The sequence below is a fragment of the Rattus norvegicus genome, chromosome 1, assembly GCF_021556685.1.
Source record: "Rattus norvegicus strain SHRSP/BbbUtx chromosome 1, alternate assembly SHRSP_T2T, whole genome shotgun sequence".
NCBI classification, from domain to species: Eukaryota; Metazoa; Chordata; class Mammalia; order Rodentia; family Muridae; genus Rattus; species Rattus norvegicus.
In genome coordinates this window covers 13,212,965-13,238,607 of record NC_141534.1, presented here as the reverse complement: position 1 = coordinate 13,238,607, position 25,643 = coordinate 13,212,965, and the positions used below count along the sequence as shown (strand labels likewise).

At 38.3% G+C, this 25,643-nt stretch overlaps 1 long non-coding RNA gene across 13 annotated transcripts in view; it reads left to right on the top strand.

The window, feature by feature from the left end:
- The window catches only part of LOC102546491 (uncharacterized), a 287,629-nt gene that overhangs the window by 85,844 nt on the left and 176,142 nt on the right, over positions 1 to 25,643 (top strand). For 6 of the 13 annotated variants that reach the window (XR_015644689.1, XR_015644677.1, XR_015644678.1 and 3 more), the window contains exon 1: positions 18,757 to 18,871. The exons of 1 other annotated variant lie outside the window; for it this stretch is intronic. This is a non-coding gene — a long non-coding RNA (uncharacterized LOC102546491). Of the gene's footprint in view, positions 1 to 14,909; positions 15,433 to 15,533; positions 15,630 to 18,756; positions 18,872 to 25,643 lie in introns of those variants that run through there. 6 more of the 13 variants (XR_015644692.1, XR_015644679.1, XR_015644680.1 and 3 more) reach the window with 4 other exon arrangements.

The window sequence follows — 25,643 nt, the reverse complement described above, 5'->3', positions numbered from 1 at the left end:
AGATAAAAATAGTTAGAATTAGGTTATCATCTGTAACGCTAAAAAAGGGTGATTTCTCAGCTGCCTTTTGAATTGTGGCATATAGCAATTTTACAAGGAAAGCGTATTTAAATATGGCACACAGGAACACAGCCCTCTCTAAGGTATTCAGCTAATTGGAGAATGATGCCAGTTTTGTTCTGAGTTCACTATCATTCTCCAGCTCTTTGATTTTAATGACGTTTTTGACCACTTTTACTTTTTGAGAGCCGCACATTTGCTCCCTTCTGCTATTTTATGTGATTTAAGCGCTGACTTTCAGTTGGCAGCCTTCACATTGTTAAAAAGGAAGAGTGGCTCTTGTTTGATGGGTCATTAGATTTGGTTTTAGGGTTTTCCTCTCCAGTTTACATTAATCAGCTTTATGTACCTTGTGCCTCGTTTCTTTTTCCCAGTTCACATAAATATTGATGTCATCTTCTATTGGAGGTTTCAGAAGAGAAATCATAAGGAGAAGGCTGGCTCTGATGGCCATCGGTTGTAAAATCCAGTTTCAGGCAGATCTATCAAAATTAGCTACCTTTTCAGTACATAAAATCCATTTATGTAAAAGGAAAAATCAAATAAGCACTCATTTAAAAATCTGTATTTTTTTCCTTCTGTTGCCTTTATTGAAAATGACTTTCCATCACTACTAGTTGAATTATAGTGTTTTTCTAATAACTCACAAGAGTAATCTATCTGTTTGCAGAGTTTTCAGTCTCTCTCATTTTGGATGTTCTTTCATGTTTTTAGTGACTATGGTAAGGGCTTGCTGTAGCCAGACTGAAGTTTTAAACACATGTCTAATAAAGTACTTGGAAAGAATCTAGAAGTGTGTGTATGTGTCTCTCTGTGTGTGTGTGTGTGTGTGTGTGTGTGTGTGTGTGTGTGTGTGTGTATGGGAATGGGAATACAAACAGTGTCCTAATGAGTGAAGACCTTGGCCCTGGGGCTTCCTTCCTTACCTGACCAACTCAAGAACCTGAGTGGTGAGATGGGAATTCAGGGTTCCCACTTATTTCTTCCTAGAATATTCTGATTTCCTACCAATATTCTTTCTACTCTGTCTTGTCACAAAGCTCTAGAATGATACTGTTGGGTAGGGTAGTCAATTTACGTGTAATTTTCACTTAACAACAATTGAAATAAATTTAAGCTTGAGCTTCTCAACAGAAGTAACTGTATTTCAAGGCCTAGGATTTTACACAAAATGTTCCCTCTGTATCACTTGTGCCAGGATGTCACATGACACCTTCTCCATTGTTCAAATTGGAAAAACAATAGTAGGAAATAGTTACACCCAAGACACTAGCCCCATTCTGTGTATGATCCTGACTCCTTCCACCATTAGAACTCTGCTAGTCAGGGCCTACTATGTACTCTGACTTTCACTGGCACTGTGTTTAAAACTCTGTCTCTATCTCTGTCTCTCTGTGTCTCTGTCTCCTTCTCTGTCTGTCTGTCTGTGCATTTATGTTCATATATGTGAGTATATGTGTAGGTTAGAGGACCACTTTAATATCACCTCAAGGATGTCCTCTATTTTTTTTTTTCAAAATTGAGTGTTACAGATCTAGCTTAGGTCCTTGTGGTTTCAAACTAAGTATTGTACTAAGCCATACCCCCAAGCCTGTCCCCATTTTCTTTCCTAGTTCCTTCATTTTACAGAGTCAGAGTATAGCTTCTGGCTTGTTTTATGACTGATGGTTAACATTCTTTGGCTTCTCTCCACCTTCCCATTTGTGAAAGACTGGCTTAACAGTGCGCCAGTATATCCACTCACATTACAGTGTTTCTTTACCACCGTTCAGTTGCAATTGTTTTCCTTATTTATTTTCAGAACCGAAAAGAAAGCTTCTTAGTTCAGTTGGTGACCAGCCTCCAGATCAATGTGGGATGTTAGCGTGAGTTTGAACTTGAAAGCAAGAAATGTAATTGCATTGCTTCTGTCCCAAAAGTCACTTTTCTTCTTTACCTTTGTACCAGTGGCCACTGTGGTCTTGCTCTTCTCTTCATCCTCCAAAAGTAACTTTTATTCTCCTGATTAATTGTCCTCTCTAAGCTTTCTGCCTCAGTCTAGTGACCTACATCTAGTCTTGGAAGCCTCCATACAATCTAATCTAGACCTAGAATGTTTTCAGCCTCTGAGACTGACTGCTGGATAAGTTCATCCTTCCTGTTTCTTTCTGAACTCTGACTGGCTGGTTCAACACAGCTGCTCTGGCTCAAACTCCTCTCGAAGCTAAATGATTCAAACCGGCATCTCTGATAGCTTCTCCTGTATTGCTCTGCTTGTCCTCAAAGTAACTGTGGTGATCTGTTTTAATCTTCTGGCTTCTTTTCATTCTCTGGTTTGTTCTGTGTTTGCCTGTGTCTATCTTGTTCTCTCTTCAACCTGCTTTCTATAAATGTTCTGGTAAAACTGTCTCTCTTCACCTGCACTGCTCTCTCTAAAGGAGCTTTCCTTTCCCCTCTCTTCTCATGAGAGTTGGGCATGTCCTATTTTGTCAAATCTTTCTCTGATTCACCACTTTGTCTGCCACTCCATTAGAAATCAGTTTCAAACATGGGAGCTTCCTTCTACAAACTAAATTTACCTCCACTGTTTGCATTAAAGATATATACTAAGGGCATGTTTGTGTTCTATTCAGAGGTATTAAAGGTGTGTACTAAGACTGAGCTATACCACAACTAGAAACAGGGTTTTTCAGCAAATAACACAATTTTAGGATTCATAGTATGATCAAATATCCTGTAACACAAGTCATTGTTCTTCAATCAATGATCCTTTCCCTTAAATTCATGCTGGAACCTCCAGTTCCTTGAACAGTCTGTCTCTTATCCTGTTGCTATCATATGTAGAATCCTCTTTCAGTCCGTATTTTCTTCAGAGACTTCCTGTTACTCTTGTATTCTCTTGGCCACTCTCCCCATCATAACTCCGTATGATTTTCATACTACCTACAAGAGCCATCCATACCTGAACTATTTCTCTCATAATAACTCTCACAGTCAAACTCTTGGCCTTGCCATATAATCGTTGTCATTTCTAAGAGCTTAATTATCAACACCTCAAGCATCTTGCTCTCTGAATGCCCCCTTCTGCTTTTTTCTAACTTTCTCCAATTCTTTTAGTTCAACAATAGTATACAAGTCTAGAAGGACATGCAATTTCTCCGTTTCTGTAATCCATTATTTTGCATTATCTATTTCTCACTCTTTTTCAACTCCCTTGCTCTCCTCTCCCTTATTCTCTCCTAAAACCAGTTCAATTATTATTCAACTGTCTTCCAACTCTGCAAATACATTTCTCTACGGGCCTAAGAAAATCGCCCCAACATACATTTCATTTTAAACTAAGCTCTACTGATATCCGGGGTCCTTCTGTTTTATCAGCCAACCACCATAAATGTCCTGAGGACATCCATCTGGTCTTGTTAATGATTGCTTCATGCATTAATTTTGCTCCTCGAGTTTATGAAATGTTCCCACTTACCTTTATTCCCAATCGATTCAGCTTTCTGCTTTATCTGGAAAGTAGTTGTGATGAAGGGATCTTATACAAGCTCTACTGTGCTATATCCTGAGTTTTCATATCTACACATATTATTTCTTATGTCTGTTGCTATGGATGCCTTGTTTGAACTTGAATGAATGGTCAATCCTATTACCCCGGTACCTGTTCCTTTATCTTCTTCTACAGCCACAGGCTTGGCCTCAGTTTTCTTCTCCTTCACTGTTTTGCATTCTTAGTGGACTTTTCTCCTGTGTGATTCTTATTATATTTAAATATGCCTTTGTGATGAGAAAATATAAAGAAAAGCATCTGTTGTCTCCAATTTGTTCCTAGAAAACTATCACTTCATTTTTTCTCTGCATTCACATCACCAATTTGTCTGCTTCCATTCACTCTTGAACTCAGTTCAATCTGGCTTTTGACCTGCCCGTTCCATTAAGATGGTGAAAGCCATTCATGATTGTCATGGCTGGTCACTCGTAGTCAGTACTCTTTCCCCATCTCATTGGACCTATTGACAGCGTCTGACCCCCCTGATCACTCATTCACTTTGATAGACCGGATCCACTCAGTTACCTGCAGACTTCACCACTCCTCTTCCCAGTGGCTCCCATGCTGTTCAGTCCCCTTTGCTGATATTTCATCTTCTTCACACATAAATCAAAACAAGATCCTGACTTTTACAGTCACTTCTGTGGAGATCTTATTCCGTTTGATGTTTAAATCATGTCCCAGGCTGATCATTCCTTACTTTACATCTTCACCTTAGATCATTTTTACTGAACTTTAAATTTATAGACATTTGCCTTCTCAGTGGCAAATAGCCTCATGTTAACCTGGGTTAGACTCAAGTTTTGAGTGTCTGAACCTCCTTTCCCACCTGTACCGCATCACTTTCTCAAGCAAAACTCCTGTACAACATTTTCCCTGGACGCTGTGTGTCTGTGCTTCAGACTACTGGCCATATGTGCTACTCTGGCAAATGTATGGACCGTGGACCAGCACATTGAGCACTGTTTCTCACAACTGTTTCTTCAGAAGTGTGCACACACAGCACGTCAGGGATCAAAAAAGTAGTTAAGGAAGTAATAAAAAGCAATAAGGCTTTTGAGTAACAAAGATGATATAAAATATATGGGCAATTTTTTTTGAAAGAGTCTGACTGAATTTAGGTAGTACTAATTTCTTTTGTATGCTAAATTATTAAGCTTAAGGGTATAAAGAGGAATAAGTTCTCAAGGCCTGGTGGCTATAAGCCGGGGAATTGGGATTAGGATCCTTAACCTTTCCTGAGTGCCAAACTTTCAGCTTTCAGATGATGATAATGACAGTTTCTGATTCATAGGGCTTCAATGAGAATGTCATAGTAGGCTATATATGATAGGGTGAAACCCTAGTGAATGTTTAGTATGTTGTTATGGTGATGCTATTCACACCCTGAACAAGTTGCACACCGGGGAGATTAGTGTGGAATGCAGGAGGGTGATGGATTAATGCTACTCAGGGAAGTTAGAAACATCTTCCCAGGGGAGCTCTCACTTCCAGTGTCTCTAAGAGATGGCAATGGTCTGTCCTGTTGAGGAGAGAGGGAGGAAAAGGAGAAATGAATACAGGAGCATGCTCAGAGACTACTATGCAAGCAAAATATGGCTAGGGGCAGACAGGAAACTACCAAAAGTCAGAAATTCTAAGAATACATTTTTGCTTATGCTAATTTTAAATTCCAAACAGTTGAATATACAATTCTTTTTAATGGCCAAAATAATGCTTTACTTTTAAAAATAAGCTAATGAATGCCACGTCAGAACAAAGTCTAAAAATTGCATGTACCCTATAGAGTTTGTTCCCTGGAGTTAACTTATGTTTTGTTTTCAGTTCTTTCCTGTATGTACATGCATTTTTTTAATTGGATAATTTTTTAATTTACATTTAAAATGTTATTCCCTTTTCCGGTTTCCTGGACATACGCTCCCTATCCCCTCCCCCTCCCTTTCTTCTATAATGGTGTTCCTCTCCCCAACCAACCCCCTACCACCCCCCAACAGTCCCTTACACTGGGTGGCACAGCTTTGGCAGGACCAAGGGCTTCTCCTTCCTTTGGTGCCCAATAAGACCATCCTCTGCTACATATGCAGCTGGAGCCTTGAGTCAGTCCATGTGTAGTCTTTGGGTAGTGGTTTCATCCCTGGAAGCCCTGGTTGGTTGGTATCATTGTTCTCATGGGGTTGCAAGTCCCTCCAGCTCTTTCAAGCCATTCTCTATGTCTTCCAACAGAGATCTCATTCTCAGTTCAGTGGTTTGCTGTTAGCATTCACTTCTGTATTTGTCATGCTCTGGCTGTGTCTCTCAGGAGACAGCTATAGCAGACTCCTGTAAGTATGCACTTCTTAGTTTCATCAATCTTATCTAGTTTTGGTATATATATGGACTGCAAACCATGTGGGGCAGGCTCTGAATGGCTGTTTCTTCAGTCTAGGCTCCAAACTTTGCCTCCATATTCCCTCCTATGAATATGTTCGTTCCCCCTTTTAAAAGAAGTGAAGCATCCACATTTTGGTCATCCCTCTTCTTGAGCTTCATGTGGTCTGATTGTATCTTGGGTAATTTGAGCTTTTGGGCTAATATCCACTAATCAGTGAGTGCATACCATGTGTGTTTTTCTGTGATTGGGTTGCCTCACTCAGGATGATATTTTCTAGTTCCATCCATTTGCCTGTGAATTTCATGAAGTCATTGTTTTTGATATCTGAGTAGTTCTGCATTGTATAGATGTACCACATTTTCTGAATCTATTCCTCTGTTGAAGGACATCTGGGTTCTTTCCAGCTTCTGACTTTTATAAATAAGGCTGCTATGAACATAGTGGAGCATGTGTCTTTGTTATATGTTGGAGCATCTTTTGGGTATATGCCTAGGAGAGGTATGGCTGGGTCATCAGGTAGTACAATGTCCAATTTTTTGAGGAACCCCCAGACTAATTTCCAGGGTGGTTGTACCAGTTTGCAATTCCACCAAAAGTGGAGACATGTTTCTCTTTCTCCACATCCTTGCCAGCATCTGTTGTCCCCTGAGTTTTTGATCTTAGCCATTCTGACTAGTGTGAGGTGGAATCTCAGGGTTGTTTTGATTTGAATTTTCCTGATGACTAAGGACACTGAATATTTCTTTAGACACTTCTCTGCCATTCAATATTTCTCAGCTGAGAAGGCTTTGTTTAGCTCTGTACTCCATTTTTAATAGGGTTATTTGGCTCTCTGGAGTCTAACTTCTTGAGTTCTTTGTATATTTTAGATATTAGCCCTCTATGAGATGTAGGATTGGTAAAGATCTTTTCCCAATCTGTTGGTTGCCATTTTGTCCTAATGACAGTGCCGTTTGCCCTACAGAAGCTTTGCAGTTTTATGAGGTCCCATTTGTCCATTCTTGATCTTAGAGCATAAGACATTGGTGTTTTGTTCACGAAATTTTTCCCCAGTGCTCATGTGATCGAGTCTCTTCCCCACTTTTTCTTATATTAGTTTGAGTGTATCTGGTTTGATGTAGAGGTCCTTGATCCACTTGGACTTAAGCTTTGTACAGGATGCTAGGAATGGATTGATCTGCATTCTTCTACATGCTGACCTCCAGTTGAACCAGCACCAGTTGTTGAAAAATGCTACCTTTTTTCCATTGGATGGTTTTGGCTCCTTTGTCAAAGATCAGGTGACCATAGGTTTGTGGGTTCATTTCTGGGTCTTCAATTCTGTTCCACTGATCTGTCTGCCTGTCTCTGTACCAATACCATACAGTTTTTATCATTATTGCTCTGAAATACTGCTTGACAAGTTCAGGGATGGTGATTCCCCCAGAAGTTCTTTTATTGTTAAGCATAGTTTTCACTATCCTGGGTTTTTTGTTATTCCAAACAAATTTACAAATTGCCCTTTCTAACTCTATGAAGAATTGAGTTGGTATTTTGATGGGGATTGCATTGAATCTGTGGATTGCTTTTGGCAAAATGGCCATTTTTACTATATTAATCCTGCCAATCCATGAGCATGGGAAGTCTTTCCATCTTCTGAGATCTTCAATTTCTTTCTACAGAGACTTGAAATTCTTGTCATACAGATCTTTCTCTTTCTTGGTTAGAGTCACACCTAGGTGTTTTATGTTATTTGTGATTATTGTGAAGGGTGTCATTCCCCTAATTTCTTTCTCGGCCTATTTATCCTTTGAGTAGAAGAAGGCTATTGTTTTGTTTGAGTTAATTTTATACCCAGCCACTTTGCTGAAGTTGTTTATCATGCTTAGTAGTTCTCTGGTGGAACTTTTGGGGTCACTTAGGTGTACTGCAAATAGTGGGATTTTAGTGGGATTGCTTCAAGTTTCTCTCCATTTAGTTTGATGTTAGCTACTGGTTTGCTGTATATGGCTTTTAATATGTTTAGGTATGGGCCTTGAATTCCTCATCTTTCCAGGACTTTTATAGTGAAGGAGTGTTGAATTTTGTCAAATACTTCCTCAGCATCTAATGAAATGATCATGTGCTTTTCTTTTTCCCTTTGAGTTTGTTTACATAGTGGATTAAGTTGATGGATTTCTATATATTGAACCATTCCTGCATCCCTGGGATGACACCTACTTGATCATGATGGATGATTGTTTTGAAGTGTTATTGGGTCTGGTTTACGAGACTGTTATTGAGTATTTTGCATTGATATTCAAAAGGGAAAATGGTCTGAAGTTCTCTTTCTTTGTTGGGTCTTTGTATGAGCATAATTGTGGCTTCTTAGATGGAATTGGGTATTGTTCCTTCTGTTTCTATTTTGTGGAATAGTTTGAAGAATATTGTTTTTAGGCCTTCTATAAAGTTCTTATAGAATTCTCCATTAAACCCATATGGTCCTGGACATTTTTTTTGGTCGGGAGAGTTTTAATAACTACTTGTGTATCTTTAGGAGTTATGGGTTGTATAGATGGTTTATCTGATCCTGATTTAATTTGGTACCTGGTATTTGTCTTGAAAAGTGTCCATTTCCTCTAAATTTTCTAGTATTGTTGAATATAGACTTTTGTAGTAGGATATGATGATTTTTAAAATTTCCTCAGAATCTGTTGTTATGTCAACCCTTTTGTTTGTTTGTTTGCTTGTTTTGTTGTTGTTAATTTGGATACACTCTCTGTACCATCTGGTTAATCTGGCTAAGGGTTTATCTAGCTTGTTAATTTTCTCAAAGAATCAGTTCCTGGTTTGGTTAATTCTTTGTATAGTCCTTTTTGTTTCTTGGTTGATTTCAGCCCTGAGTTTGATTATTTCCTAACTTCTCCTTTTCTTTGGTGTGTTTGCTTATTTGTGTTCTAGAGCTTTATGTGTGCTGTCATGCTCCTAACGTATGCTCTCTCCTGTTTCCTTTTAGAGGCACTCAGAGCTTTGAGTTTCCCTTTTAGCTCTGCTTTCACTGTGTCCCTTAAGTTTGGGTTTGTTGTGCCTTCATTTTTATTAAATTCTAAAGTCTTTAATTTCTTTCTTTATTTCTTCCTTGATCAAGTTATCAATGAGTAGAGCATTGTTCAAATTCCATGTATATATGGGCTTTCTGTCGTTTTTGTTTTTATTGAAGACCAACCTTAGTCCGTGGTGAATGGATTGGATGCATGAGATAATTACAATCTTCTTGTATCTGTTGAGGCCTGTTTTGTGACCGATTATATGGTCAATTTTGGAGAAGGTACTATGAGGTGTTGAGAGGAAGGTGTATTCTTTTGTTTTAGGATGAAATGTCCTATAAATATCTGTTAACTACATTTGGTTCATAAGTTCTGTTAGTTTTTCTCTATGTCTGTTTAATTTCTGTTTCCATGATCTGTCCATTGATGAGAGTGGAGTGTTGAAATCTCATACTATTCTGTGATATGCAATGTGGGCTTTGAGCTTTAGTAAGGTTTCCTTTATGAATGTAGGTGCCCTTGCATTTGGAGCATAGATATTTAGGATTGAGAATTTATCTTGGAGGATTTTCCTTTTGATGAATATGAAGTGTCCTTCCTTATCTTTTTTGATGACTTTTGGTTGAAACTCAATTTTATTCGATATTAGAATCCCTACTCCACCCTGTTTCTTTGGACCATTTGCTTGGAAAGTTGTTTTCCAGCCTTTTACTCTGAGGTAGTGGCTGTCTTTGTCTGTGAGGTGTGTTTCCTGTATGTATCAAAATGCTGAGTCCTCTTTACATATCCAGTCTGTTAATTTATGTCTTTAAATTGAGGAATTGAGTCCATTGATGTTAAAAGATATTAAGGAATAGCAATTGTTGTTTCCTGTTATTTTTGTTATTAGAAGTGGAATTATGTTTGTGTGTCTTTCTTCTTTTGGCTTTTTTGCAAGGAGATTGACTACTTTCTTGCTTTTTCTAGGGTTTAGTTTCCCTCCTCGTGTTGGAGTTTTCCATCTATGTTCCTTTGTAGGGCTGGATTTGCAGAAATATCTTGTATAAATTTGCCTTTGTCATGGAATATCTTGGTTTTTCCATCTATGTTAATTGAGAATTTGCTGGCATTTGTGTCCTCTTAGGTTTTGTATGACATCTGCCCAGGATCTTCTGGCTTTCATAGTCTTTGGTGAGAAGTCTGGTGTGATTCTGATAGTTCTGCCTTTATATGTTACTTGACCTTTTTTCCCTTACTGGTTTTAATATTCTTTCTTTGTTTTGTGCATTTGGTGTTTTGACTATTATGTGACAGGAGGAGTTTCTTTTCTGGTCCAATCTATTTGGAGTTCTGTAGACTTCTTGTATGTTTATGGGCATCTCTTTCTTTAGGGAAGTTTTCTTCTATCATTTTGTTGAAGATATTTACTGGCCCTTTAAGTCCTCGAGTCTTCACTCTGTTCTATACTTTTTATCCTTAGGTTTGGTCTTCTCATTGTGTCCTGGATTTCTTGGATGTTTTGGGCTGTGCACTTTTTGGATTTTACATTATCTTTGAGAGTTGTGTAGATATTTTTTATGGTATTTTCTGCCCCTGAGATTCTCATCTTTTGTATTCTGTTGATGATGCTTGCATCTATGACTCCAAATCTCTTCCCTAGGTTTTCTATCTCCAGGGTTGTCTCCTTTTGTGCTTTCTTTATTGTTTCTATTTCTATTTTTAAATCCTGGATGGCTTTGTTCAATTTCTTCACCTGTTTGGTTTTGTTTTCCTATAATTCTTTAAGGGATTTTTGTGTTTCCTCTTTAAGGGCTTCTACTTGTTTACTTATGTTGTACTGTATTTCTTTAAGGGCATTATATATGTCCTTCTTAAAGTCCCCCATTATCATTATAAAATGTGACTTTACATCTAAATCTTGCTTTTCTGGTGTGTTTAGATATCCAGTATTTGCTTTGATGGGAGAACTGGTCTCTGATGACGCCAAGTAGTCTTGGTTTCTACTGTTTAGGTTTCTGTGCTTGCCTCTCGACATCAGGTTGTCTCTGGTGTTAGCTTGTCTTGCTGTCTCTGACAGTGGCTTGAGCCCCCATATGCCTGTGTGTCAGCACTCCTGTAGACCTGTTTTCTCTCAGCAGGATTTGGGAACAGAGAGCTGCCCCGGGGTTTGTCTGAAGCCTCCAGGTGGGTTGCTTGACACAGAAGAATTGGTCTTACCTCTTCTCTCAGGTGTGTAGGTGCTCCTGGTGCCTGGCTTTTAGCTCTTGGTGCAGACAGAAACCAGATGGGTCATGCCCCTAACTGCTCCTAGGTCCCCGTGCCCAGACAACACAGATGGTACCAGGCAGTTTCTTTTTTGGTCAGGAATGTGGGCAAAAAGTAGTTGTCTCCTCTGAGTTCTTAGGATTGTCCACACTTCTGAGGTTCCAACTCCCTCCCCCACAGGATTTGGGTACAGGGAGCTGTGGGACCAATTCAGTTCAGTTCCGCTCCACGTGCATTTTACATACATACTTCATAGTGCATGAAACGTTTTACATTCTCTCCTTTCTCTCCCTAACAATTTTACTAACAACACTTACCTAGATGTTTGAAATGTATACATCTAAAGGTTATTACTGATTTCATATATCTAAATAAAGCACCAGAATCCAGACTCTAACTCAGTCTCCAAAATTTTGACTCCAAAATACATCGCCATAACTTTAAAAACTTCGGTATACTACTTGGTTGCTTCATAACAGTTAATTGAATGACTGTCCATGATTTCAGGAGCTACTCCTTATTACACGGTAATTTATTTGTAACTTTTCATTTGTACACATGCTAGCATTCTGAGTACTTTTAATATATTTATAAAAATTGCTTGTTTTAGATATAATATATTGTAAAAGATTCCTGGAATTTGTTATGAGGCATGAATCATGCCAAAAGGCATGAATTCCTAACATATTGACATTTTGCTTTCCAGAAATACCCATGGCATTCCTGGTATTCTATAAACAGTTTATTTCATTGAAATCATTTCCTACTGATTGATGAGCTGTAGACAGATGTAGTGCTTTATTGATCGCTCTGAAATGAATTCACTACCATAAGTGATTCCATACCACAAATACCTTATCCAACCTGTAACTCACAAAGTAGTTATTTACTACAATAACACTACTTTTAAACAATTGGTCTGATTGTGGGTCTCAGTAAAAACCTTAGGAAAATAAACATTGTTATGAAAAAGCTAGTAGTATAATAAAATATGTAAAGGTGACAAAATTGAAACCTCTTCTCTGAACCTGCTATGACTTCTGAATGAAAATATGTTATTTCTCAACAAAGCAGAGGTTTTTTTCTTGTACAACTCATTGCAAACTATTGTTATTCAGAGGTGAGACATTGAATATGTGTGTGTGTGTGTGTGTGTGTGTGTGTGTGTTTACCTTGCCAATCACTGAAATGTATTGAAAGAGACTCTCAAAGACCCCAAGTGTTCTAAATTTATCTCAGTCAGTTTTTCTGGTTTGGGAACTCGTTTGGAAATCTCACAAGGCCAACTTGTCTGCAGTAATTTCTAGTGCTTTTTGTTTGGGGCAGGCTCAAAAAAGCTCTGAGAGGTGCTAAATTTGGTGCTTGGCAGACACCATAACACGCAAGGAGAAGAAATACACGAAGTGTAAAACCCAAAACATCAAAACTCTTTGACATTTCAAACAAACTTGAAATGTATGGGGAGACTATATAACATCTGCATAGATCAGCTGTGTGGACAGTTTATGACAAAAAGAGTCAACAGGATAATAGCTTTCTTCTGTCTCTGTCATTTGGTTTATAAATAACGGCCATGTGTGACTGATGTCAGAGTTCAAGGGGAAAATTCCATACCTATTTCCTACTGATTAAAAATGCTGTGACGTTTTGCCTTAAATGAATATTTAGTACCCAGGCCTACAAAGAAAGAGGAGGTGTGGTGAGAGCCAGAAAATGTTTCTAGATATAATGAGCTTAAAGCTGGACATGTTGGTACACAATTACTTACAGAGGCTGGTATCTGATTTTCTTTCTCAGTGAGATAGAATGGGTAGTATCCACCACCGTGAAAATGTGGGTGACAGTTTTAGATCATGTTTACCCAAACACTAAAAAGAAACAAATATGACAATCATGAAGACCTATGTAAAGAAGATATGGTAGGCTTTTGTTTCATAATTTATTAAGACTTATTTTATTTCATATGATTTGATGTTTGTCACTATATGAGTGTATGTGTATCACATTGTGTATTTGTGTATGTGTGGTGCTCTCAGAACATTGTGTGTGTGTGTGTGTGTGTGTGTGTGTATGTGTGTGTGTGTGTAGCTCTCAGAACACTGTGTATGTGGTATGTGTGTGTATGTGTATGTGATGCTCTCAGAGAAAGAGTAGACATTGGATCCCCTGGAAATGGAATTGTTGACACTTGTGGACACCTTGTGTGTGTTGGAAACTGAACACAGATCTTCCGGATAAGGAAGTGCCATGAACTTCTGAGCCATCTTGCCAGCACTGGTAGTTTTAGTTTTGCTATTTTGAAGTTGAGCTAAGAGTTCCTAGGAGAACAGATTCCACAGACAGGCAATAGCTTTAGGGATAGCCCCTGCTCCAGTTGTTGGGGGACCCACATGGAGACCGAGCTGCACATCTGCAACATTTGTAATGTGCTGGGGCCTTGGTTGAGCCTGTGCTCACTCTTTGGTTGGTGGCTCACTGTCTGAGAGCCCTCCAGGGTCCAGGCTAGTTGACTTTGTAGGTCTTCTTGTAGAGTTCCTATTCTTTCACGGCCTTCAATCCTGCCCCCAACTCTTCTAACTGGATTGCCTTGTCTGGCCCCAGTGGGAATGGATGCATTTAAGCCTGCAGAGATGTGATATTCCAGGGTGGGAGGATACCCTGGGGGGAGCCCACTCTCTCAGAGGAGAAGGGGAGGGGGAAAAGGAGAGGTACTCTGGGAAGGGGGGACTGTGAGGCAGGAGCAGCTATCAGGATGTAAAATGAATGAGTAAATAAATTAATTATGGAGGGGGGAAAAGAGTTCTTAGGACAGTGGGGGGAAAATCTCATGGTTCTTAAGAAAATAGTTATCATTAATTTTGTTGAGAAGACGTTGCTGATCAGAATAGATAGTGTGCATTATTATGTCCTAGATGTCATGCTTAGGGGCTTGTTCATGAATTGGTTTCCTGCTTCCAACACTATGTCTTCATCACCAGGGAGTTACTGTGCAAGTTTTATTTTGCAGATGTTTTTTTCTGTGAGATAAAAAGACAGAAATTAAAAGTGAATTTTTTAAAATCAATACTGTGGATCTAATTATTTGGGAATTTAAGTCCCAAATAATATGTGAATGGATGAACAAATTGCTGAATTCTAGGGGATATATTTAGATATTCTTGCCTTTTTTTTTGCATCCCAACAAAGTGATATCACCATGCAGAGTTTGCCAGAAATGATGCAATAAGAAAATGATTGCTTAGTATTTGGGAAATTCCAAGTAAATTGGGCACAGAGGGAAAATCCATTGTTGGTGTTTGAATACAGGCCTATGGTTGGTCCTGCCTCCCCCAAGGCAAGTTCCTTGGAAGGTTTAGTCAGCACAGCCATCTGATGAGTAGATGTCCTTTCAGAGGCCATGTGTGTATGCTCAGGGAAGATTTTGACCTTGGTTCTGCTGTATCAACCCTGCAGCTCAAGTTACTGCGTGTCATAGGCTTTTGTTCAAGTATCTGCCTATTTGTAATTGGAGTCAGTGGAAAGTGCTAGTGTCTAATGGGGAGCTGAATTTGGCATTGCATTTTGAAGAATGGAACAATGGGTTAGTATTTATTCTGCCAAAGAATTTGTAGTTCAATGTTTTTCCTTTTTTTTTATGTTTTTGTTTTTCAGAAACACAGACGATGAAAAACCAAAGGAAAAAGCAAAAACAAAAATGAGAGAGAGAGAGAGAGAGAAAGAGAAGGGGGAGGGAGGAAGGAGGGAGAAGAAGGGAGGGAGGGGGAGGAAGAGAGAGAGGGAGAGGGAAAAGGAGAGGGAGAGGGAGATAAAGTCAGGTATAGTGGCAAGCACACATGCATGTACTTTTAATCCCAGCACTCAGGAGGCAGAGGCAAACTGATCTGTGAGTTCAAGGCCAGTCTGGGCTACAGAGTGAGTTCCAGAACAGCCAAGACTACACAGAGAAACCCTGTCCCCATCTTGAAAAAACTAAATCAAACCAAGCACCAAAAAAAAAAAAAAGTAGCCCAGATAATTTCTACTTTAAGTTTTTTATTTCAGAATTGGACTTTCCATGCAAATACAAACTAAACATCATCTTCTTTTACCCCATGAGCATGAGATTGGTTTTTTTCTTTTTTGGATTTCTTTCTGTTTTGAGTGAGGGATTCACATATTCCAGGTTGACCTCAAAAAGGATGCTCTTCTGTTCCTCGTGATGCTACCTCCCCCAGGAATGACAGGTATGTGCTACCACTTCTCTTGTATTTTTATTATAAAGCCACATTACAATTGCTATGAGAGCTAAAGTAGCGCACATTAATTAAAGGTCACCATTTCATAGCTTTGCAGATGAATAACTGCTGCGGAGAGAAGCCTGAGAAAACAGGATGAAGATTCTATGTGTGTTGATTTGGCAACACAGAATAACGTTGTACAGGTAACAGGATGGGAGTGGAACAGTCCTTGTTCACTCCCAGTCTCACTTCCTCCACACATCTGTTTGCCTTTTATGGCAGGCATTGGTAAAGCCACGTCTACTCCATAACCTTGAAGGACCCTGTATATGTCTAGAAAGGCCACTACAACATTCATCTTCTTGGTCTGGAGCATAGCTCTGTGGAAGAACAGACATTTAGTGTGCATGAGGCCCTAGGTTTTGTCCTTGGGACTGAAAACAGGAATATTTTTATCACTTTTTAATTAGTCCTTTGAGAATCTCATACAACGTATTTTGCTCATATTTACCCCTTTTCCCAGTCCTCCTCCTCCTCCTCCTCCTCCTCCTCCTCCTCCTCCTCCTCCTCCTCCTCCTTCTCCTCCTCCTCCTTCTCCTCCTCCTCCTTCTCCTCCTCCTCCTTCTCCTCCTCCTCCTCCTCCTCTTCTTCCTTCTCCTCCTTCTCCTCCTCCTCCTCCTCCTCCTCCTCCTCCTCCTCCTCCTCCTCTTCCTCCTCCTCCTCCCAGGCTCACCTTCCTTTCCCCATCTACAATTTTGTGTCCCCCTTTTTGTTAAATTAAACAATTTGATTAATTTAAATTAAAATTTAAAACATTTCATTTGTGTGTATAGGGATGTATGTTTGTATGTTTGTTTGGTGTGTGTGTGTGTGTTGCACTTATTGTATATGTATAAAGTATATGCTTATGTGTGTATGTGTATGTGGTGCATGTGTAATATATTATATATTGTATATATATAAAGTATATGTTTGTGTGGCATGCGTGTGGTGTGCATATTGTGTATGTATAGTGTATGCTTCTGTGTATATGTGTGTGTTTGTGTGTGTGATGCACATGGTGTGTATGTATAGTGTATGCTTCTGTGTATATGTGTGTGTTTGTGTGTGTGATGCACATGGTGTGTATGTATAGTGTATGCTTATGTGTGGATGTGCATGTATTATATGTATGTAATGTGCATGTTGTATATGTATAAAGTGTGTTTGTGTGTGTGATATGCATGTTGTGTATGTATAGTACATGCTTGTGTGTGTGTGTGTGTGTGTGTGTGTGTGTGTGTGTGTGTGTATGTGTGTGTGTCTCTCCTGCTCCTCACTACTGTTAGGACAGGTTGATGAGCTTTTAGTGATTCCCTCATCTTTGTCTCAAAGTTGTTGTTGGAATGCACTGTCCTATGGCTTTAATTTACAAAGCTCTCCAGATCTGAACTTTCTTTTTATAGCTTGCATGGTAAAACATTTTGCTCACTGAGTTAACCCATGTCTTAATTTCTTTATAATGAATCCTGCCTGTGACAGTGAGCAACGACTCTGCTAGTAACGTTTAATCTCACAGAACTTCCTAAATTGAGCACATTTTCACAGTCAAATTATTCTGTTGTTTTAGTAACCGGGAGTCCCGGAAGTTTGCGCCATAGATAACACCACTGGGGAGTTCCCTTCTTTAGCAACTTCTTCACAGGCTCAGGTTCCTTTTAGTCAGTCGTGGGGGTTAGTGTATGTTTTGCTTTAAAATTCAGCCTTTTCTGGATTCCCATGTTTGCTCTACATTACCGACAAACTAGAGACCTGTGTGCTTGTCTGCCTGCCTGGGTGGGTGGATCTGCCGAATAACTGTTGCACGTCCTGTTCCTTGGTCTGAGTCATGCCTACCCAAGCTATGTGTTTTTGCCAAGATGGTGCACAAACAAGTTGTTCATTGTTCATCTGTTCATGGGGCCAGGACTTGAAGCTTCTAGAAACTTCAGTAATTATTCAGTTCTCCCTTCTCTGTCTCATGCTTTCCCTGTCTTGTGTTGGGCTGTGTTTTGTTTAAACCTCAAAGAGAAATCTTGTTTTACATATTTCTCTAAAGAGAAATCTCCCCAAGTGTGCATTTTTCCTTAAAATAACATGTTTTTGCAGGTCTCTTCATTTGTTGCTAGAAAGAATAAATACACATTCCTGTTTCACAGCAGCATGCTAATGCAAGTGAGAAGCATAGTGTGGCAACTAGAGACAACATTTGAATTAAAAAACATGTTAGGGAACTGTGTGGGGATGATGGAGAGAAAGCATGCTGTCCTCATGGCTTAACCATACCTGACACACGGAAGCTCTTCTCTCTACCCCCGGGCAGCTGTTGACACCACAGTTGGAACCTTGGTCATGTGAAAAAATCTTGAAGCCATTCTTGAAAACTTTCTTCATTAAGTTAAACCTAGGTATGGAATCCCTAATCTGTGCCCTCTCTAGCCAGTGGTTATTACAGCAATGAAAACAAACCAGCCAAATCTGGCTTTTATAGAACTTGCATTCTGGTCAAAGTTGACATACCATAAATCAGTGGTCCTAACTTTCCTAATGCTGTGGACACTTTAATACAGTTCCCCAGGTTGTGTGACCTTCAACCATAAAGTTATTATTGTTGTTATCTTATGATGATAATTTTGCTGTTATGAATCATGATGTAAATATATGATATGCAGGATGACTGAAATGAGATCCTCCCCTGGAAGGGTCATGTTTCACAGGTTGAGACAATTAGGCAAAAATGAATATGTAGTCTAGTGTAGTGGTGCACACATGTAATCCCAGCACACAGGACATAAAGACAGGAGGTATCCATGAGTTCCAAGCCTGCTAGAACTACATAGAAAGGACTAGGTCAGCCAGTTCTACATGGCTAGATCCTCTAAAGCCAAACAGATAAGCAAAAGTACACAAAATGAAATAAAACAGAAAAGAAGAATAGATTGTATAGTAATGAGGGTGTGTTGGGGAGAGATACGAGATAGGGTAAGGAGACTGAAGTTTTAAAGGGTTCTCCTTGAAAGACTGTTTACAGAAGGTAATTCTAAATAGATGAATTTTAGTGGAGACTAGAATGAGGATGAGAACAAATGAAGGAACACTGGAGGTATAATCCCAGCTGTGAGAACACAGATAGGAGGTCCCGAGGCATGGAAGCAAGAGGTCAAAATGAACTGAGAAATGAACAGTGGTAGGAGACAGTATCAGAACGAGTCATGTGGACCCTGGCATCTGCTTTGTTCACGTGTAACAGGAAGCCACAGGAAGTTCTGGGGCAAGGGAAAGATATATCTGTCACTAGGGTCCTTCTAACTCGTGTGCAGAAAAAGTTTGTTAGCAGAGGGGAAGATTCAGAGAGACTGGAGATGCTTGGCTGTAGGAAAAGGCAGTGAACAGGCAGAGGATGAATTTCAGTTGCTCCAAATACTCTGTGAGTAGGAAGGATATTCTTTATGTACACATATACTGTTATTGAAAATGAGAGCAATTTCTGTTCAGGACAAGACCTACACTAAAGTTACTTTTCCTTTGACTATAGAAGAAGCAGATGTTTCTATAGAAAGATTGTAAGAGAAGGGAATGTAAATACATTGCTAATAATAGTTTCACTGCTGAGAAGTAACTAGCAATGTTTTCCTGTATTTTCCATACGTTCTTTTATATATACAAATATGCATTTAAAAATAGACCACTTCCTGTTTTCAGAGACTATCCATAACCTGAATTTTGCACTTACCAATTGTAGTAGCTAATTGTGCAGTTGATGTGAAAACGTACCAGACAGAAGCAATTTAAGGAAGAAAGGGATTTATCTTGACTTATTGTACCAGGACATACAGTCCATCATGCCAGGGAAAATAGAGCAGCAGGAACCTAAGGCAGTTGGTCAAGTTGAGTCAACAATCGAGAGAGAGAGAGAGAGAGAGAGAGAGAGAGAGAGAGAGAGAGAGAGAGAGAGAAACCATGAATTCCAGTATTCATTTCCCTTTCTCCTTTTTGTTGAGTCTGGGACCTTAGTCCATGGAATGGTGTTGCCCATAATGAAGCTGGGTTTTCCCATTTGACTTTAGGGTAATCTAGATATTCCTTCACAGGCATACCCAGAAGCTAACTTAACCTGGATAATCCCTCATTGTTATGCCCAGAATATCATATTCTATGTGATTCTAGATACTATTAAGTTGACAATCAATATTAACTATTATACTAATATTCTATGAATATTTACTCATTTCATGAATGAGGAGACAGAGCAATATTTTCATGGTTTAACTATTATACATGCAAACCATCAGTCAATTTAATCATTCTGCACAGTAGGGGATTTACATGGCTTTTAGTTTTGTGTTTTGATAAATTATTATTATAAATGACATTGCAAAGAACATCCTTGAAAACATATCATATATTTGTAGTAATTTTCTTTAGACAGGTTTTAACGATTACTTTTAAAATGATTAATTCTTTAAAAATTCATGGTTTATGTTATTAAGTTTTTTTATCATTATTCACTCCTGTCAATGAAACATCCTGTTCATTTCTACTTTCTATTTAAAGATGACTAAATTTAAAACAAGGCCCATCAAGAGCAGGGAAGTTCTCTAGCAGTAGAGACATTTTAGTAGGTAGTAGAAATTTGCTTGGATAGGGTGAAATTAAGTGAAATCTATTTGAGTATTTGAAAGGTCTGTGAAGTCTTAGGATTCTTTTTGAATTTAAGATTGGGGATGGAGGGAAAGAAATATGGAGGAACATTGAAAAATCTTGTTTCTTAAAATCTATCTAGAGACAATTAGGGCTCTTTTTGGTCATAATTCATGTAACACACACAGAGAGAGAGAGAGAGAGAGAGAGAGAGAGAGAGAGAGAGAGAGAGAGAGAGAGAGAGAGTAAAACTAGGGTTCTGTGATTTGAAAAGAATTTCTAAAATTTATGGGTTGGAAACAGTCTCAAAGTTGTTCTGTTGATGGTCACTGGAGATGAGAACTATGGAATGTTATTTTGGATGATAGCTCATGAAGACCAGGGTGGTATCAATGATTTTATGAGGAAATGGAAAGAGGTCTGAGTTGTTATTTTTCTGTTCTCTCTCCATGTGAGGCATCCCATCAAGTTACAGTGCCTCAAGGACTTTACCAGACATGGGTACTTGATCTTACATAGCTCAGACTCCTTTACCTTTTACCAATTCTACATTCTCCTACAACAGTACAAAATGGACTATAGTATCAGGGAGCTCTACAGCTATTTGGAGAGTGGAATTAACATTGTCAATAAAGGCGGTAAGTTGACATATGCTTTAGAGTGTACAAATAATACAGTTGCAACAACTTTTACACAGGAGAAGAAAAGCAAACTATATGTTCTACATTTCTAGGTAGAAAATACTATTGTATATAATCTGAATATCACTAGCTCTACCAATTTGTTGGATGAATTATTAGTTTATTATGCATTAGTTAAAAATAATGTTGGATATCGCCTAGTTCTAGGCAGTCTGATGGACTGTGGGGATCAAAGTGAATATAATTTTTGTACTCAGTAAATTTATGTGGGTGGAAGTATGTATGTAATTTAGCAATTTTAGCATGATGTAGACCATGATGAACATCCCATGGCACTCATGATATGCCATGGCAAACAGTGGAGGGCCTCAAAATTACATGAAGAAAAGTCATGCTTAATACAGATGAAAAGGCTTAGAATGAAGATGATGAAGACATCCTCATTTGTGTTTTAGCTTGAATCCTATCTGGTCAGATGACCTTGGACAAAGACATTGAACCACATCTAAAATAAGTGGGAAATAATATTTGCTGAATAAGATTTTTATATGAATTAAGTATAATATTAAGTGAGCCACTGATATAGCGAGAAGCATGCACAAATGTTGAATCCATGTTCATTCCATCTAAGTATATGTATGACTAGTTCACCAGAGCATCTCTTCCCAAGGGGTACTTTGATGATCAGCGCACTAGAAAAGCAGAGGCTGGACAGGATTTGTTGAAACTGGAAATCGTTTCTACTACTTTTGCCAGTGTGCTATCTCAAAGTAGTGTACTTTATATAACTCCGAGCCCAGAAGCATGTCTGTGGGTTTTCATGAAGTTGGATTCAAGCTGTGCTGTAAGTGGACAAAACCCAGAAGTCAAGTATAAGTTTTCTGTTCATAGAATTGTCTCCTTGCTGATTATTCTACATCTTGAGCAATAGCAGAGAAGATTGCTCTGTATGAATGATTAGGAGGGTCGAATCAAAGTTACCCATAGAGGCTAGCATTTAGAATCTCCAAAGACCTTCTAAAGGAAGGATGAGAACACCCCCAAACAGACAATATATATAATACAAGCTATTGAGCTTGTATATAACTGTGGCAGAGACACAGGGCTTCTTCTGTCTCTCTTTAAGGATGTTCTGGTGTTATGTTCCAGACTGCCACTCTCCTCTGTATCATATCCAGTATGACAAGTTGAGGCAGGAACATGGAGTCTTTAAAAAAAATTAAATAAGTACAAAGAGTTGACTCTTAAGAATGTGAGTGTTCAACAAACTATGAGAAACTCTAGTACAAATGGTCCTCAGAAGGTTTTGGATACCAGTCACAGAGTTCTTCTGAAACATAGAGTCAGCTCCCAGAAGGGTTTTCACCACAAATCTGGCACCAAAGGGATTCCTTCAGTTTATATTTTAGAGCAGTATACAAAGAGCAATGGTGTATCAATTAGCTGAGACCCAGAAGTCTGTGGGTTGACAGTCTGAACTATTAGAATCAATATCAATATAGTCTTTTTTCTTCAAAATTAGCTGCACAGAGGAAAATATGTAGCTTCCCTATGATCAAATAAATGAAAAGCTTCAATATTTAAAAAAAAGGTAATCAATATAACAAAGATTTAAGTGAAAAACAAAATCCAGCAATGACAACTATCGGAAGCCCATTCACAGTGGCTAACAAAATGTGATCGGATCTTTCTGAAAACCTAGTTGGCAATGTGTAGTCAAGGCCTTGAAAGCATCCTATCTCTTGATTCATTCACTCAAATCCTAACCCTTGGTCCTAAAGTGAATTCGAAGAATTAAGTGAAGGAACAATATCAAGCGTGCTGACTGCAGAATCATTGAAAACAAATGGAAATTTTTGAAAATATCTCAAGATCCAACAATAGAATTGATTAAATTATGTTCTTGTCATGAAATCTCTTTGATTTGATGAGTTATTGGGGGCAACAAAACTGATGAAACTGGTGTATAAAATGATGCTTCGTGTCAATGTTAATATAAGTTTTCAATTTTGATTTTCATGAGAGGAACAACTCCTCAGGCATTAGTAACATTGTTCTAATTAATTAACAATTATGCACATTGTGTCATATAATATGTAGTATTGTGGGTTCTGGTTTTTACTGTGCACTGTTAATTTGGTGGCAACTATGTAAGCATAATAACCTTTATATTTTTCCAAATGAAAAAATGTTGGAAAGAAGTATACTATTTTATTAACAATGGTTGACTAGCAGTGGTAGGATGTTTCTATTCATCCTTTCTTTCTCTTCATTTAAAAATATGCCTAAATCAATGTTTTTTGCTTTTAGAACAGACATATGAACATCAAGCCTGAGGGTTTCTTTTTGTCTTTCTTTAAAAAGCAGCTCTGTTTTCTGTTCTACTAAGGAAGGAGAAACACTCTTTGGAGAAGAGAAAGCCCGAGGCATTCACTTCATAAATAAGGCACTAATGGCTTAAAAAGTCATGGACCCATAGATTTGTGGGGTTGAAAGGTCACTGATTTCAAGTCAATACCACTTATTCCAGAATAAAGAGACAGTTATTTACTGAGTGCCTACTGTGTGTAAAATCTGTTCTACATAACATTCTTACCTTCCTTGCATTGCCAATCCCTACCCATTCGTTCTTTCAGGGATGAGTCAAAAGGCCTTCATGTAGACTCCCTTTGACTTCCTCTCTGCTGTCCCAGCTCAGTGCCTTTTGTCTCTTGCAAATATAATTTGTTTGGAGCTTTCTAAAGACAGGGACTGGATCTTTAATTCCTGGCTTACCATGGACCCACGGGCACCTGGACAAACATAAAGAAGTTGAAGGTAAAGGTTTAGGTACCCTAAGAAGAAAAAGACAGTAAAAGAAATAGTGTTTGCCCTTAAAGATCTTTGGAATAATTGTAATGCAAAAGCCAATTAACAGTGCATATATAAAAACTAAAAAAAGACAGCAATAGCTGTCACATGGTTCAATGTGCTTGTTAAATAAATAGTAACATATGATTAATGCTTTTTTTCAATGAGAAGCAAAAATGCTAAGAAAATGAGATATAAAATGGCTCTTCTGTACATTTCATGTAATTAAATTACATGATTTTATTTTTCAATATTTAATGATCAAAACAATGCATGGTTTAATAAACAGGATTTCTGAGTGCATGAATCTCAGAAATTACTAAGGAAGATGGAACTTTTTCGTCCTGAGCAATTTTTCAGTTGAACTTATTAAGGTCATAAAATTAAATGTCTTATCTTAAGTACATGTTTCATTGGGAAGAATTATATAGCTGAAAATCATTATTAATCATTGAGTTTCTAGTAAATAAGTTAAAAACATTTATTTTTTTTTAAAGTAGACGGCTACTGTGCAATAGAAACGAACTCAGTTTAGAGTGAAGCATGAGTCTCCTGGCTCTGTTAATTGTGTGGTCTCACCAATGGAAGGGTACCAAGAGATCTGCTTCTGGTGTGTTCTTCTATTGAGTTGGATGGCTTAGCAGATGATGTCAACATATCGAACTTGTTCCTTCCCTACAAAGGCACAAAGAGTATACACTCCAATATTTATATTGTTTATCAATGGAAATTATGACAGATTTTCGCATTTTATTAAAACTTTTAAATGTAATGAATAATATATCTATGCTCACACATGCCCTTCAGTCCGTAAATAACGAACATGGTCTTTTCATGGAGGTCAGGTGTGTGAAGTCTGCCACTGGCTTCCTTTAGTGTCATGTGCTGAATATATCTTCATGCAAACACTCTTGAGCAACCAATATGTGAACATTTTTCATTGTGTGAGAAAGGTATTTATAATACTATCTATCAGAGTCCTGGATGCCAACTTTGAACTAAGAGGAGTATAATAATTATTTAAATGCTGCCTAAGAAAACGTGTCATGCAGTTCAAGCAATTAGAAAGAGATGCCAACAAAGGGAGCTCACTTCTAGTAGAAGATTGTAAATAATAAATTTTATTCAAACAAGCAAGACCCTGAATTACTATAAAGTAAGCATCAATTATACATACAGTTTAATATTTTATCATAACATTTACATTAGAATGGCAGTGATCTGGGCTCTAGAGAGTTCACTCTCATAGCCTGTTGGGCAGTGGGGACCTTCCTGCCTTCTTCAGAGCCTTTGAAGGGTGATACTGAGATGGATTTCTCTTCTCAAACCTTCAAAAAATGAGGAGCTCTAAAAGATCAGAAAAACATCATGCCATTGTGAGAATTCTATTGATTTATTTTAGTAACAATCATAGAATATCTTACAGGGACAAATGCATGAGAAAACAATCAGGCTGATGAATAGATTAAGCTACCTGTGGTCAACATAAAGAGTGCACGGATCTCTTACTGGCTACTCTCCAATCCCTAGAAGCTGTTTTGTGAAAGGAGGAGCCCACAGAGACACTAACTGCTTTTCAGAACATAGAATTTAAACCAGTGTGTAGGACATTTATGTAGGCAGATTTTGATGATTCATGTTACTCCAGAAGACGATGTGATGTAATAAGAAACAGACCTATATTTTACATTTTACTAGCTAGAGATCTAGGGCCAGTTACTTTGGTCCTATTAAGGGTAAGAATACTAAGTATTGTAGTCATGGGGATCATGTGAGGCTATGGCCCTTACTAATATTCGGCTTCCTAGAAAGAGGACCACAACTGCACCAATAGAACACTTCCTATCTGCAGCTCTCTCTTGAGCTTGAGGCTGTCTGACTTTCTTAGTTAGTTCTGAGAATCCTCAGAATAGGGTCTCCTATGGAACAGGCGTCTCAGTTACTTGTTATGGGATGACTCAGTTTCCTGGCCTTCAGTGATCTCTGCTCTTTCCCTAGTTGTAGAGGATGCTTAGCAGATGAACTCTGGTTTCACTCAGGATATATTATAAAGCTTTAAGACTACAT